Source organism: Chiloscyllium plagiosum, unplaced genomic scaffold (assembly GCF_037043375.1).
Source record: "Chiloscyllium plagiosum isolate Xiang-an unplaced genomic scaffold, Cpla_swu_hap1 HiC_scaffold_3, whole genome shotgun sequence".
Taxonomy (NCBI): domain Eukaryota; kingdom Metazoa; phylum Chordata; class Chondrichthyes; order Orectolobiformes; family Hemiscylliidae; genus Chiloscyllium; species Chiloscyllium plagiosum.
Genome location: NW_028270141.1, coordinates 123,914,270 through 123,924,122, shown reverse-complemented (window position 1 = coordinate 123,924,122; position 9,853 = coordinate 123,914,270). Strand labels below are relative to the sequence as shown.

Here is a 9,853-nt window from a genome sequence, read left to right as displayed (position 1 = left end):
TTGAGAGCTCGATCCAACTCTTTCTTAAATGAATCCAGAGACTGGGCCTCCACTGCCCTCTGGGGCAGAGCATTCCACACAGCCACCACTCTCTGGGTGAAGAAGTTTCTCCTCATCTCTGTCCTAAATGGTCTACCCCGTATTTTTAAGCTGTGTCCTCTGTTTCGGCACTCACCCCGCAGCGGAAACATGTTGCCTGCCGCCAGAGTGTCCAATCCTTTGATCATCTTATATGTCTCAACCAGATCCCCTCTCAGTCTTCTAAACTCAAGGGTACACAAGCCCAGTCGCTCCAGTCTTTCAGTGTAAGGTAATCCCGCCATTCCAGGAATTGACCTCGTAAACCTACGCTGCACTCCCTCAATAGCCAGAATGTCTCTCCTCAAATTTGGAGACCAGAACTGCACACAGTACTCCAGGTGTGGTCTCACCAGGGCCCTGTACAGCTGCAGAAGGACCTCTTTGCTTCTATACTCAATCCCTCTTGTTATGAAGGCCAGCATGCTATTAGCCTTCTTCACTACCTGCTGTACCTGCATGCTTACCTTCATTGAGTGGTGTACAAGAACCCCCAGATCTCTCTGTACTGCCCCTTTACCTAAATTGATTCCACTTAGGTGGTAATCTGCCTTCCTGTTCTTGCCACCAAAGTGGATAAGGATCCATTTATCCACGTGAAAGTGCATCTGCCATGCATCTGAGCACTCACCTAACTTGTCCAGGTCACCCTGAAATCTCCTAACATCCTCATCAGATTTCACCCTGCCACCCAGCTGATGAAATTTGCGAATGTTATTGCTAATACCATCTTGTATATCCTGAAGATAGATTGTAAAAAGCTGCGGTCCCAGTACTGATCCGTGCGGTACCCCACTGGTCAGTGCCTGGCATTCCGAAATGGAGGGGTGGAGGAGTGTGGAAGGATGAGAGAATGCAGGCTGCGGCCCTATGAAGCAGGGGGAGGGCTTGCAGTTGGCCTGTGTGGGGATGTGGGAGACTACAGGAGCCTGGTGGGCAAGGGCTGGCTGAAAGGCAGCTGGAGGGACGGAGGGAGGGAAGCACGCACGGAGGAGGAAGAGCAAAGAGAAAAGAGAAAAAAAAGCCAAAGGGGATAAAGAGAAAGAGCAAGAAAGAAAATGTGGCTGGCCAGCACGCCTTGAAGTAGGGAGAAAAGGCAGGGGCCAGCGCCTACGGCCATACTAGTCTGCAAACGCCCGATCTCGTCTGATCTCGGAAGCTAAGCAGACTCAGGCCTGGTTAGTACTTGGATGGGAGACCGCCTGGGAATACCAGGTGCAGTAGGCTTTTTCCGCCAGCAGTGGCTGCTCAAGTCACCCCTCTGCACTTGTCTTGTGCCAGGCAATGGAGCGGCAGGTTATTTTTGCTGCTGCTGCTGTGCCTGGCATCAGTCTCCTGCAGGCACGAGACACGGAGGGGAGGAGAGCGGAGCGCTGCCAAAATCAGCAAGAAAGGCGGAAAGAAAGGGATTGGGGCTGCACGCTGTCTGCGGGTGGCAGTCAGGAAAGGCGGACAATAGACAATAGGTGCAGGAGTTGGCCATTCTGCCCTTCCAGCCTGCACCACCATTCAATATGATCATGGCTGATCATCCTTAATCAGTATCCTGTTCCTGCCTTATCTCCATAACCCTTGATTCCACTATCCTTGAGAGCTCTATCCAACTCTTTCTTAAATGAATCCAGAGACTGGGCCTCCACTGCCCTCTGGGGCAGAGCATTCCACACAGCCACCACTCTCTGGGTGAAGAAGTTTCTCCTCATCTCTGTCCTAAATGGTCTACCCCGTATTTTTAAGCTGTGTCCTCTGTTTCGGCACTCACCCCGCAGCGGAAACATGTTGCCTGCCGCCAGAGTGTCCAATCCTTTGATCATCTTATATGTCTCAACCAGATCCCCTCTCAGTCTTCTAAACTCAAGGGTACACAAGCCCAGTCGCTCCAGTCTTTCAGTGTAAGGTAATCCCGCCATTCCAGGAATTGACCTCGTGAACCTACGCTGCACTCCCTCAATAGCCAGAATGTCTCTCCTCAAATTTGGAGACCAGAACTGCACACAGTACTCCAGGTGTGGTCTCACCAGGGCCCTGTACAGCTGCAGAAGGACCTCTTTGCTTCTATACTCAATCCCTCTTGTTATGAAGGCCAGCATGCTATTAGCCTTCTTCACTACCTGCTGTACCTGCATGCTTACCTTCATTGAGTGGTGTACAAGAACCCCCAGATCTCTCTGTACTGCCCCTTTACCTAAATTGATTCCACTTAGGTGGTAATCTGCCTTCCTGTTCTTGCCACCAAAGTGGATAAGGATCCATTTATCCACGTGAAAGTGCATCTGCCATGCATCTGAGCACTCACCTAACTTGTCCAGGTCACCCTGTAATCTCCTAACATCCTCATCAGATTTCACCCTGCCACCCAGCTGATGAAATTTGCGAATGTTATTGCTAATACCATCTTGTATATCCTGAAGATAGATTGTAAAAAGCTGCGGTCCCAGTACTGATCCGTGCGGTACCCCACTGGTCAGTGCCTGGCATTCCGAAATGGCGGGGTGGAGGAGTGTGGAAGGATGAGAGAATGCAGGCTGCGGCCCTATGAAGCAGGGGGAGGGCTTGCAGTTGGCCTGTGTGGGGATGTGGGAGACTACAGGAGCCTGGTGGGCAAGGGCTGGCTGAAAGGCAGCTGGAGGGACGGAGGGAGGGAAGCACGCACGGAGGAGGAAGAGCAAAGAGAAAAGAGAAAAAAAAGCCAAAGGGGATAAAGAGAAAGAGCAAGAAAGAAAATGTGGCTGGCCAGCACGCCTTGAAGTAGGGAGAAAAGGCAGGGGCCAGCACCTACGGCCATACTAGTCTGCAAACGCCCGATCTCGTCTGATCTCGGAAGCTAAGCAGACTCAGGCCTGGTTAGTACTTGGATGGGAGACCGCCTGGGAATACCAGGTGCAGTAGGCTTTTTCCGCCAGCAGTGGCTGCTCAAGTCACCCCTCTGCACTTGTCTTGTGCCAGGCAATGGAGCGGCAGGTTATTTTTGCTGCTGCTGCTGTGCCTGGCATCAGTCTCCTGCAGGCACGAGACACGGAGGGGAGGAGAGCGGAGCGCTGCCAAAATCAGCAAGAAAGGCGGAAAGAAAGGGATTGGGGCTGCACGCTGTCTGCGGGTGGCAGTCAGGAAAGGCGGACAATTGACAATAGGTGCAGGAGTTGGCCATTCTGCCCTTCCAGCCTGCACCACCATTCAATATGATCATGGCTGATCATCCTTAATCAGTATCCTGTTCCTGCCTTATCTCCATAACCCTTGATTCCACTATCCTTGAGAGCTCTATCCAACTCTTTCTTAAATGAATCCAGAGACTGGGCCTCCACTGCCCTCTGGGGCAGAGCATTCCACACAGCCACCACTCTCTGGGTGAAGAAGTTTCTCCTCATCTCTGTCCTAAATGGTCTACCCCGTATTTTTAAGCTGTGTCCTCTGTTTCGGCACTCACCCCGCAGCGGAAACATGTTGCCTGCCGCCAGAGTGTCCAATCCTTTGATCATCTTATATGTCTCAACCAGATCCCCTCTCAGTCTTCTAAACTCAAGGGTACACAAGCCCAGTCGCTCCAGTCTTTCAGTGTAAGGTAATCCCGCCATTCCAGGAATTGACCTCGTGAACCTACGCTGCATTCCCTCAATAGCCAGAATGTCTCTCCACAAATTTGGAGACCAGAACTGCACACAGTACTCCAGGTGTGGTCTCACCAGGGCCCTGTACAGCTGCAGAAGGACCTCTTTGCTTCTATACTCAATCCCTCTTGTTATGAAGGCCAGCATGCTATTAGCCTTCTTCACTACCTGCTGTACCTGCATGCTTACCTTCATTGAGTGGTGTACAAGAACCCCCAGATCTCTCTGTACTGCCCCTTTACCTAAATTGATTCCACTTAGGTGGTAATCTGCCTTCCTGTTCTTGCCACCAAAGTGGATAAGGATCCATTTATCCACGTGAAAGTGCATCTGCCATGCATCTGAGCACTCACCTAACTTGTCCAGGTCACCCTGTAATCTCCTAAGATCCTCATCAGATTTCACCCTGCCACCCAGCTGATGAAATTTGCGAATGTTATTGCTAATACCATCTTGTATATCCTGAAGATAGATTGTAAAAAGCTGCGGTCCCAGTACTGATCCGTGCGGTACCCCACTGGTCAGTGCCTGGCATTCCGAAATGGAGGGGTGGAGGAGTGTGGAAGGATGAGAGAATGCAGGCTGCGGCCCTATGAAGCAGGGGGAGGGCTTGCAGTTGGCCTGTGTGGGGATGTGGGAGACTACAGGAGCCTGGTGGGCAAGGGCTGGCTGAAAGGCAGCTGGAGGGACGGAGGGAGGGAAGCACGCACGGAGGAGGAAGAGCAAAGAGAAAAGAGAAAAAAAAGCCAAAGGGGATAAAGAGAAAGAGCAAGAAAGAAAATGTGGCTGGCCAGCACGCCTTGAAGTAGGGAGAAAAGGCAGGGGCCAGCGCCTACGGCCATACTAGTGTGAAAACGCCCAATCTCGTCTGATCTCGGAAGCTAAGTAGACTCAGGCCTGGTTAGTACTTGGATGGGAGACCGCCTGGGAATACCAGGTGCAGTAGGCTGTTTCCGCCAGCAGTGGCTGCTCAAGTCACCCCTCTGCACTTGTCTTGTGCCAGGCAATGGAGCGGCAGGTTATTTTTGCTGCTGCTGCTGTGCCTGGCATCAGTCTCCTGCAGGCACGAGACACGGAGGGGAGGAGAGTGGAGTGCTGCCAAAATCAGCAAGAAAGGCGGAAAGAAAGGGATTGGGGCTGCACGCTGTCTGCGGGTGGCAGTCAGGAAAGGCGGACAATAGACAATAGGTGCAGGAGTTGGCCATTCTGCCCTTCCAGCCTGCACCACCATTCAATATGATCATGGCTGATCATCCTTAATCAGTATCCTGTTCCTGCCTTATCTCCATAACCCTTGATTCCACTATCCTTGAGAGCTCTATCCAACTCTTTCTTAAATGAATCCAGAGACTGGGCCTCCACTGCCCTCTGGGGCAGAGCATTCCACACAGCCACCACTCTCTGGGTGAAGAAGTTTCTCCTCATCTCTGTCCTAAATGGTCTACCCCGTATTTTTAAGCTGTGTCCTCTGTTTCGGCACTCACCCCGCAGCGGAAACATGTTGCCTGCCGCCAGAGTGTCCAATCCTTTGATCATCTTATATGTCTCAACCAGATCCCCTCTCAGTCTTCTAAACTCAAGGGTACACAAGCCCAGTCGCTCCAGTCTTTCAGTGTAAGGTAATCCCGCCATTCCAGGAATTGACCTCGTGAACCTACGCTGCATTCCCTCAATAGCCAGAATGTCTCTCCTCAAATTTGGAGACCAGAACTGCACACAGTACTCCAGGTGTGGTCTCACCAGGGCCCTGTACAGCTGCAGAAGGACCTCTTTGCTTCTATACTCAATCCCTCTTGTTATGAAGGCCAGCATGCTATTAGCCTTCTTCACTACCTGCTGTACCTGCATGCTTACCTTCATTGAGTGGTGTACAAGAACCCCCAGATCTCTCTGTACTGCCCCTTTACCTAAATTGATTCCACTTAGGTGGTAATCTGCCTTCCTGTTCTTGCCACCAAAGTGGATAAGGATCCATTTATCCACGTGAAAGTGCATCTGCCATGCATCTGAGCACTCACCTAACTTGTCCAGGTCACCCTGTAATCTCCTAAGATCCTCATCACATTTCACCCTGCCACCCAGCTGATGAAATTTGCGAATGTTATTGCTAATACCATCTTGTATATCCTGAAGATAGATTGTAAAAAGCTGCGGTCCCAGTACTGATCCGTGCGGTACCCCACTGGTCAGTGCCTGGCATTCCGAAATGGAGGGGTGGAGGAGTGTGGAAGGATGAGAGAATGCAGGCTGCGGCCCTATGAAGCAGGGGGAGGGCTTGCAGTTGGCCTGTGTGGGGATGTGGGAGACTACAGGAGCCTGGTGGGCAAGGGCTGGCTGAAAGGCAGCTGGAGGGACGGAGGGAGGGAAGCACGCACGGAGGAGGAAGAGCAAAGAGAAAAGAGAAAAAAAAGCCAAAGGGGATAAAGAGAAAGAGCAAGAAAGAAAATGTGGCTGGCCAGCACGCCTTGAAGTAGGGAGAAAAGGCAGGGGCCAGCGCCTACGGCCATACTAGTCTGAAAACGCCCGATCTCGTCTGATCTCGGAAGCTAAGCAGACTCAGGCCTGGTTAGTACTTGGATGGGAGACCGCCTGGGAATACCAGGTGCAGTAGGCTTTTTCCGCCAGCAGTGGCTGCTCAAGTCCCCCCTCTGCACTTGTCTTGTGCCAGGCAATGGAGCGGCAGGTTATTTTTGCTGCTGCTGCTGTGCCTGGCATCAGTCTCCTGCAGGCACGAGACACGGAGGGGAGGAGAGCGGAGCGCTGCCAAAATCAGCAAGAAAGGCGGAAAGAAAGGGATTGGGGCTGCACGCTGTCTGCGGGTGGCAGTCAGGAAAGGCGGACAATAGACAATAGGTGCAGGAGTTGGCCATTCTGCCCTTCCAGCCTGCACCACCATTCAATATGATCATGGCTGATCATCCTTAATCAGTATCCTGTTCCTGCCTTATCTCCATAACCCTTGATTCCACTATCCTTGAGAGCTCTATCCAACTCTTTCTTAAATGAATCCAGAGACTGGGCCTCCACTGCCCTCTGGGGCAGAGCATTCCACACAGCCACCACTCTCTGGGTGAAGAAGTTTCTCCTCATCTCTGTCCTAAATGGTCTACCCCGTATTTTTAAGCTGTGTCCTCTGTTTCGGCACTCACCCCGCAGCGGAAACATGTTGCCTGCCGCCAGAGTGTCCAATCCTTTGATCATCTTATATGTCTCAACCAGATCCCCTCTCAGTCTTCTAAACTCAAGGGTACACAAGCCCAGTCGCTCCAGTCTTTCAGTGTAAGGTAATCCCGCCATTCCAGGAATTGACCTCGTGAACCTACGCTGCATTCCCTCAATAGCCAGAATGTCTCTCCTCAAATTTGGAGACCAGAAATGCACACAGTACTCCAGGTGTGGTCTCACCAGGGCCCTGTACAGCTGCAGAAGGACCTCTTTGCTTCTATACTCAATCCCTCTTGTTATGAAGGCCAGCATGCTATTAGCCTTCTTCACTACCTGCTGTACCTGCATGCTTACCTTCATTGAGTGGTGTACAAGAACCCCCAGATCTCTCTGTACTGCCCCTTTACCTAAATTGATTCCACTTAGGTGGTAATCTGCCTTCCTGTTCTTGCCACCAAAGTGGATAAGGATCCATTTATCCACGTGAAAGTGCATCTGCCATGCATCTGAGCACTCACCTAACTTGTCCAGGTCACCCTGTAATCTCCTAACATCCTCATCACATTTCACCCTGCCACCCAGCTGATGAAATTTGCGAATGTTATTGCTAATACCATCTTGTATATCCTGAAGATAGATTGTAAAAAGCTGCGGTCCCAGTACTGATCCGTGCGGTACCCCACTGGTCAGTGCCTGGCATTCCGAAATGGAGGGGTGGAGGAGTGTGGAAGGATGAGAGAATGCAGGCTGCGGCCCTATGAAGCAGGGGGAGGGCTTGCAGTTGGCCTGTGTGGGGATGTGGGAGACTACAGGAGCCTGGTGGGCAAGGGCTGGCTGAAAGGCAGCTGGAGGGACGGAGGGAGGGAAGCACGCACGGAGGAGGAAGAGCAAAGAGAAAAGAGAAAAAAAAGCCAAAGGGGATAAAGAGAAAGAGCAAGAAAGAAAATGTGGCTGGCCAGCACGCCTTGAAGTAGGGAGAAAAGGCAGGGGCCAGCGCCTACGGCCATACTAGTCTGAAAACGCCCGATCTCGGAAGCTAAGCAGACTCAGGCCTGGTTAGTACTTGGATGGGAGACCGCCTGGGAATACCAGGTGCAGTAGGCTTTTTCCGCCAGCAGTGGCTGCTCAAGTCCCCCCTCTGCACTTGTCTTGTGCCAGGCAATGGAGCGGCAGGTTATTTTTGCTGCTGCTGCTGTGCCTGGCATCAGTCTCCTGCAGGCACGAGACACGGAGGGGAGGAGAGCGGAGCGCTGCCAAAATCAGCAAGAAAGGCGGAAAGAAAGGGATTGGGGCTGCACGCTGTCTGCGGGTGGCAGTCAGGAAAGGCGGACAATAGACAATAGGTGCAGGAGTTGGCCATTCTGCCCTTCCAGCCTGCACCACCATTCAATATGATCATGGCTGATCATCCTTAATCAGTATCCTGTTCCTGCCTTATCTCCATAACCCTTGATTCCACTATCCTTGAGAGCTCTATCCAACTCTTTCTTAAATGAATCCAGAGACTGGGCCTCCACTGCCCTCTGGGGCAGAGCATTCCACACAGCCACCACTCTCTGGGTGAAGAAGTTTCTCCTCATCTCTGTCCTAAATGGTCTACCCCGTATTTTTAAGCTGTGTCCTCTGTTTCGGCACTCACCCCGCAGCGGAAACATGTTGCCTGCCGCCAGAGTGTCCAATCCTTTGATCATCTTATATGTCTCAACCAGATCCCCTCTCAGTCTTCTAAACTCAAGGGTACACAAGCCCAGTCGCTCCAGTCTTTCAGTGTAAGGTAATCCCGCCATTCCAGGAATTGACCTCGTGAACCTACGCTGCATTCCCTCAATAGCCAGAATGTCTCTCCTCAAATTTGGAGACCAGAACTGCACACAGTACTCCAGGTGTGGTCTCACCAGGGCCCTGTACAGCTGCAGAAGGACCTCTTTGCTTCTATACTCAATCCCTCTTGTTATGAAGGCCAGCATGCTATTAGCCTTCTTCACTACCTGCTGTACCTGCATGCTTACCTTCATTGAGTGGTGTACAAGAACCCCCAGATCTCTCTGTACTGCCCCTTTACCTAAATTGATTCCACTTAGGTGGTAATCTGCCTTCCTGTTCTTGCCACCAAAGTGGATAAGGATCCATTTATCCACGTGAAAGTGCATCTGCCATGCATCTGAGCACTCACCTAACTTGTCCAGGTCACCCTGTAATCTCCTAAGATCCTCATCACATTTCACCCTGCCACCCAGCTGATGAAATTTGCGAATGTTATTGCTAATACCATCTTGTATATCCTGAAGATAGATTGTAAAAAGCTGCGGTCCCAGTACTGATCCGTGCGGTACCCCACTGGTCAGTGCCTGGCATTCCGAAATGGAGGGGTGGAGGAGTGTGGAAGGATGAGAGAATGCAGGCTGCGGCCCTATGAAGCAGGGGGAGGGCTTGCAGTTGGCCTGTGTGGGGATGTGGGAGACTACAGGAGCCTGGTGGGCAAGGGCTGGCCTGAAAGGCAGCTGGAGGGACGGAGGGAGGGAAGCACGCACGGAGGAGGAAGAGCAAAGAGAAAAGAGAAAAAAAAGCCAAAGGGGATAAAGAGAAAGAGCAAGAAAGAAAATGTGGCTGGCCAGCACGCCTTGAAGTAGGGAGAAAAGGCAGGGGCCTGCGCCTACGGCCATACTAGTCTGAAAACGCCCGATCTCGTCTGATCTCGGAAGCTAAGCAGACTCAGGCCTGGTTAGTACTTGGATGGGAGACCGCCTGGGAATACCAGGTGCAGTAGGCTTTTTCCGCCAGCAGTGGCTGCTCAAGTCACCCCTCTGCACTTGTCTTGTGCCAGGCAATGGAGCGGCAGGTTATTTTTGCTGCTGCTGCTGTGCCTGGCATCAGTCTCCTGCAGGCACGAGACACGGAGGGGAGGAGAGCGGAGCGCTGCCAAAATCAGCAAGAAAGGCGGAAAGAAAGGGATTGGGGCTGCACGCTGTCTGCGGGTGGCAGTCAGGAAAGGCGGACAATAG

At 51.9% G+C, this 9,853-nt stretch overlaps 4 non-coding genes and 2 pseudogenes across 4 annotated transcripts; all 6 read left to right on the top strand.

Moving 5' to 3' along the window:
• The first annotated feature begins 1,186 nt into the window (after nucleotides 1–1,186).
• Nucleotides 1,187–1,305, top strand: LOC148151133 (5S ribosomal RNA). The gene has a single exon (XR_015756705.1). It is a non-coding gene; the product is annotated as a 5S ribosomal RNA (ribosomal RNA).
• A 1,546-nt stretch (nucleotides 1,306–2,851) lies between these two features.
• Nucleotides 2,852–2,970, top strand: LOC148151132 (5S ribosomal RNA). The gene has a single exon (XR_015755790.1). It is a non-coding gene; the product is annotated as a 5S ribosomal RNA (ribosomal RNA).
• Nucleotides 2,971–4,516: 1,546 nt separating this feature from the next.
• Nucleotides 4,517–4,635, top strand: LOC148151131 (5S ribosomal RNA; annotated as a pseudogene).
• A 1,546-nt stretch (nucleotides 4,636–6,181) lies between these two features.
• LOC148151130 (5S ribosomal RNA) lies at nucleotides 6,182–6,300 on the top strand. The gene has a single exon (XR_015756446.1). It is a non-coding gene; the product is annotated as a 5S ribosomal RNA (ribosomal RNA).
• A 1,546-nt stretch (nucleotides 6,301–7,846) lies between these two features.
• Nucleotides 7,847–7,955, top strand: LOC148151129 (5S ribosomal RNA; annotated as a pseudogene).
• A 1,547-nt stretch (nucleotides 7,956–9,502) lies between these two features.
• On the top strand, nucleotides 9,503–9,621 carry LOC148151128 (5S ribosomal RNA). The gene has a single exon (XR_015756445.1). It is a non-coding gene; the product is annotated as a 5S ribosomal RNA (ribosomal RNA).
• The last annotated feature ends 232 nt before the right edge of the window (nucleotides 9,622–9,853 follow it).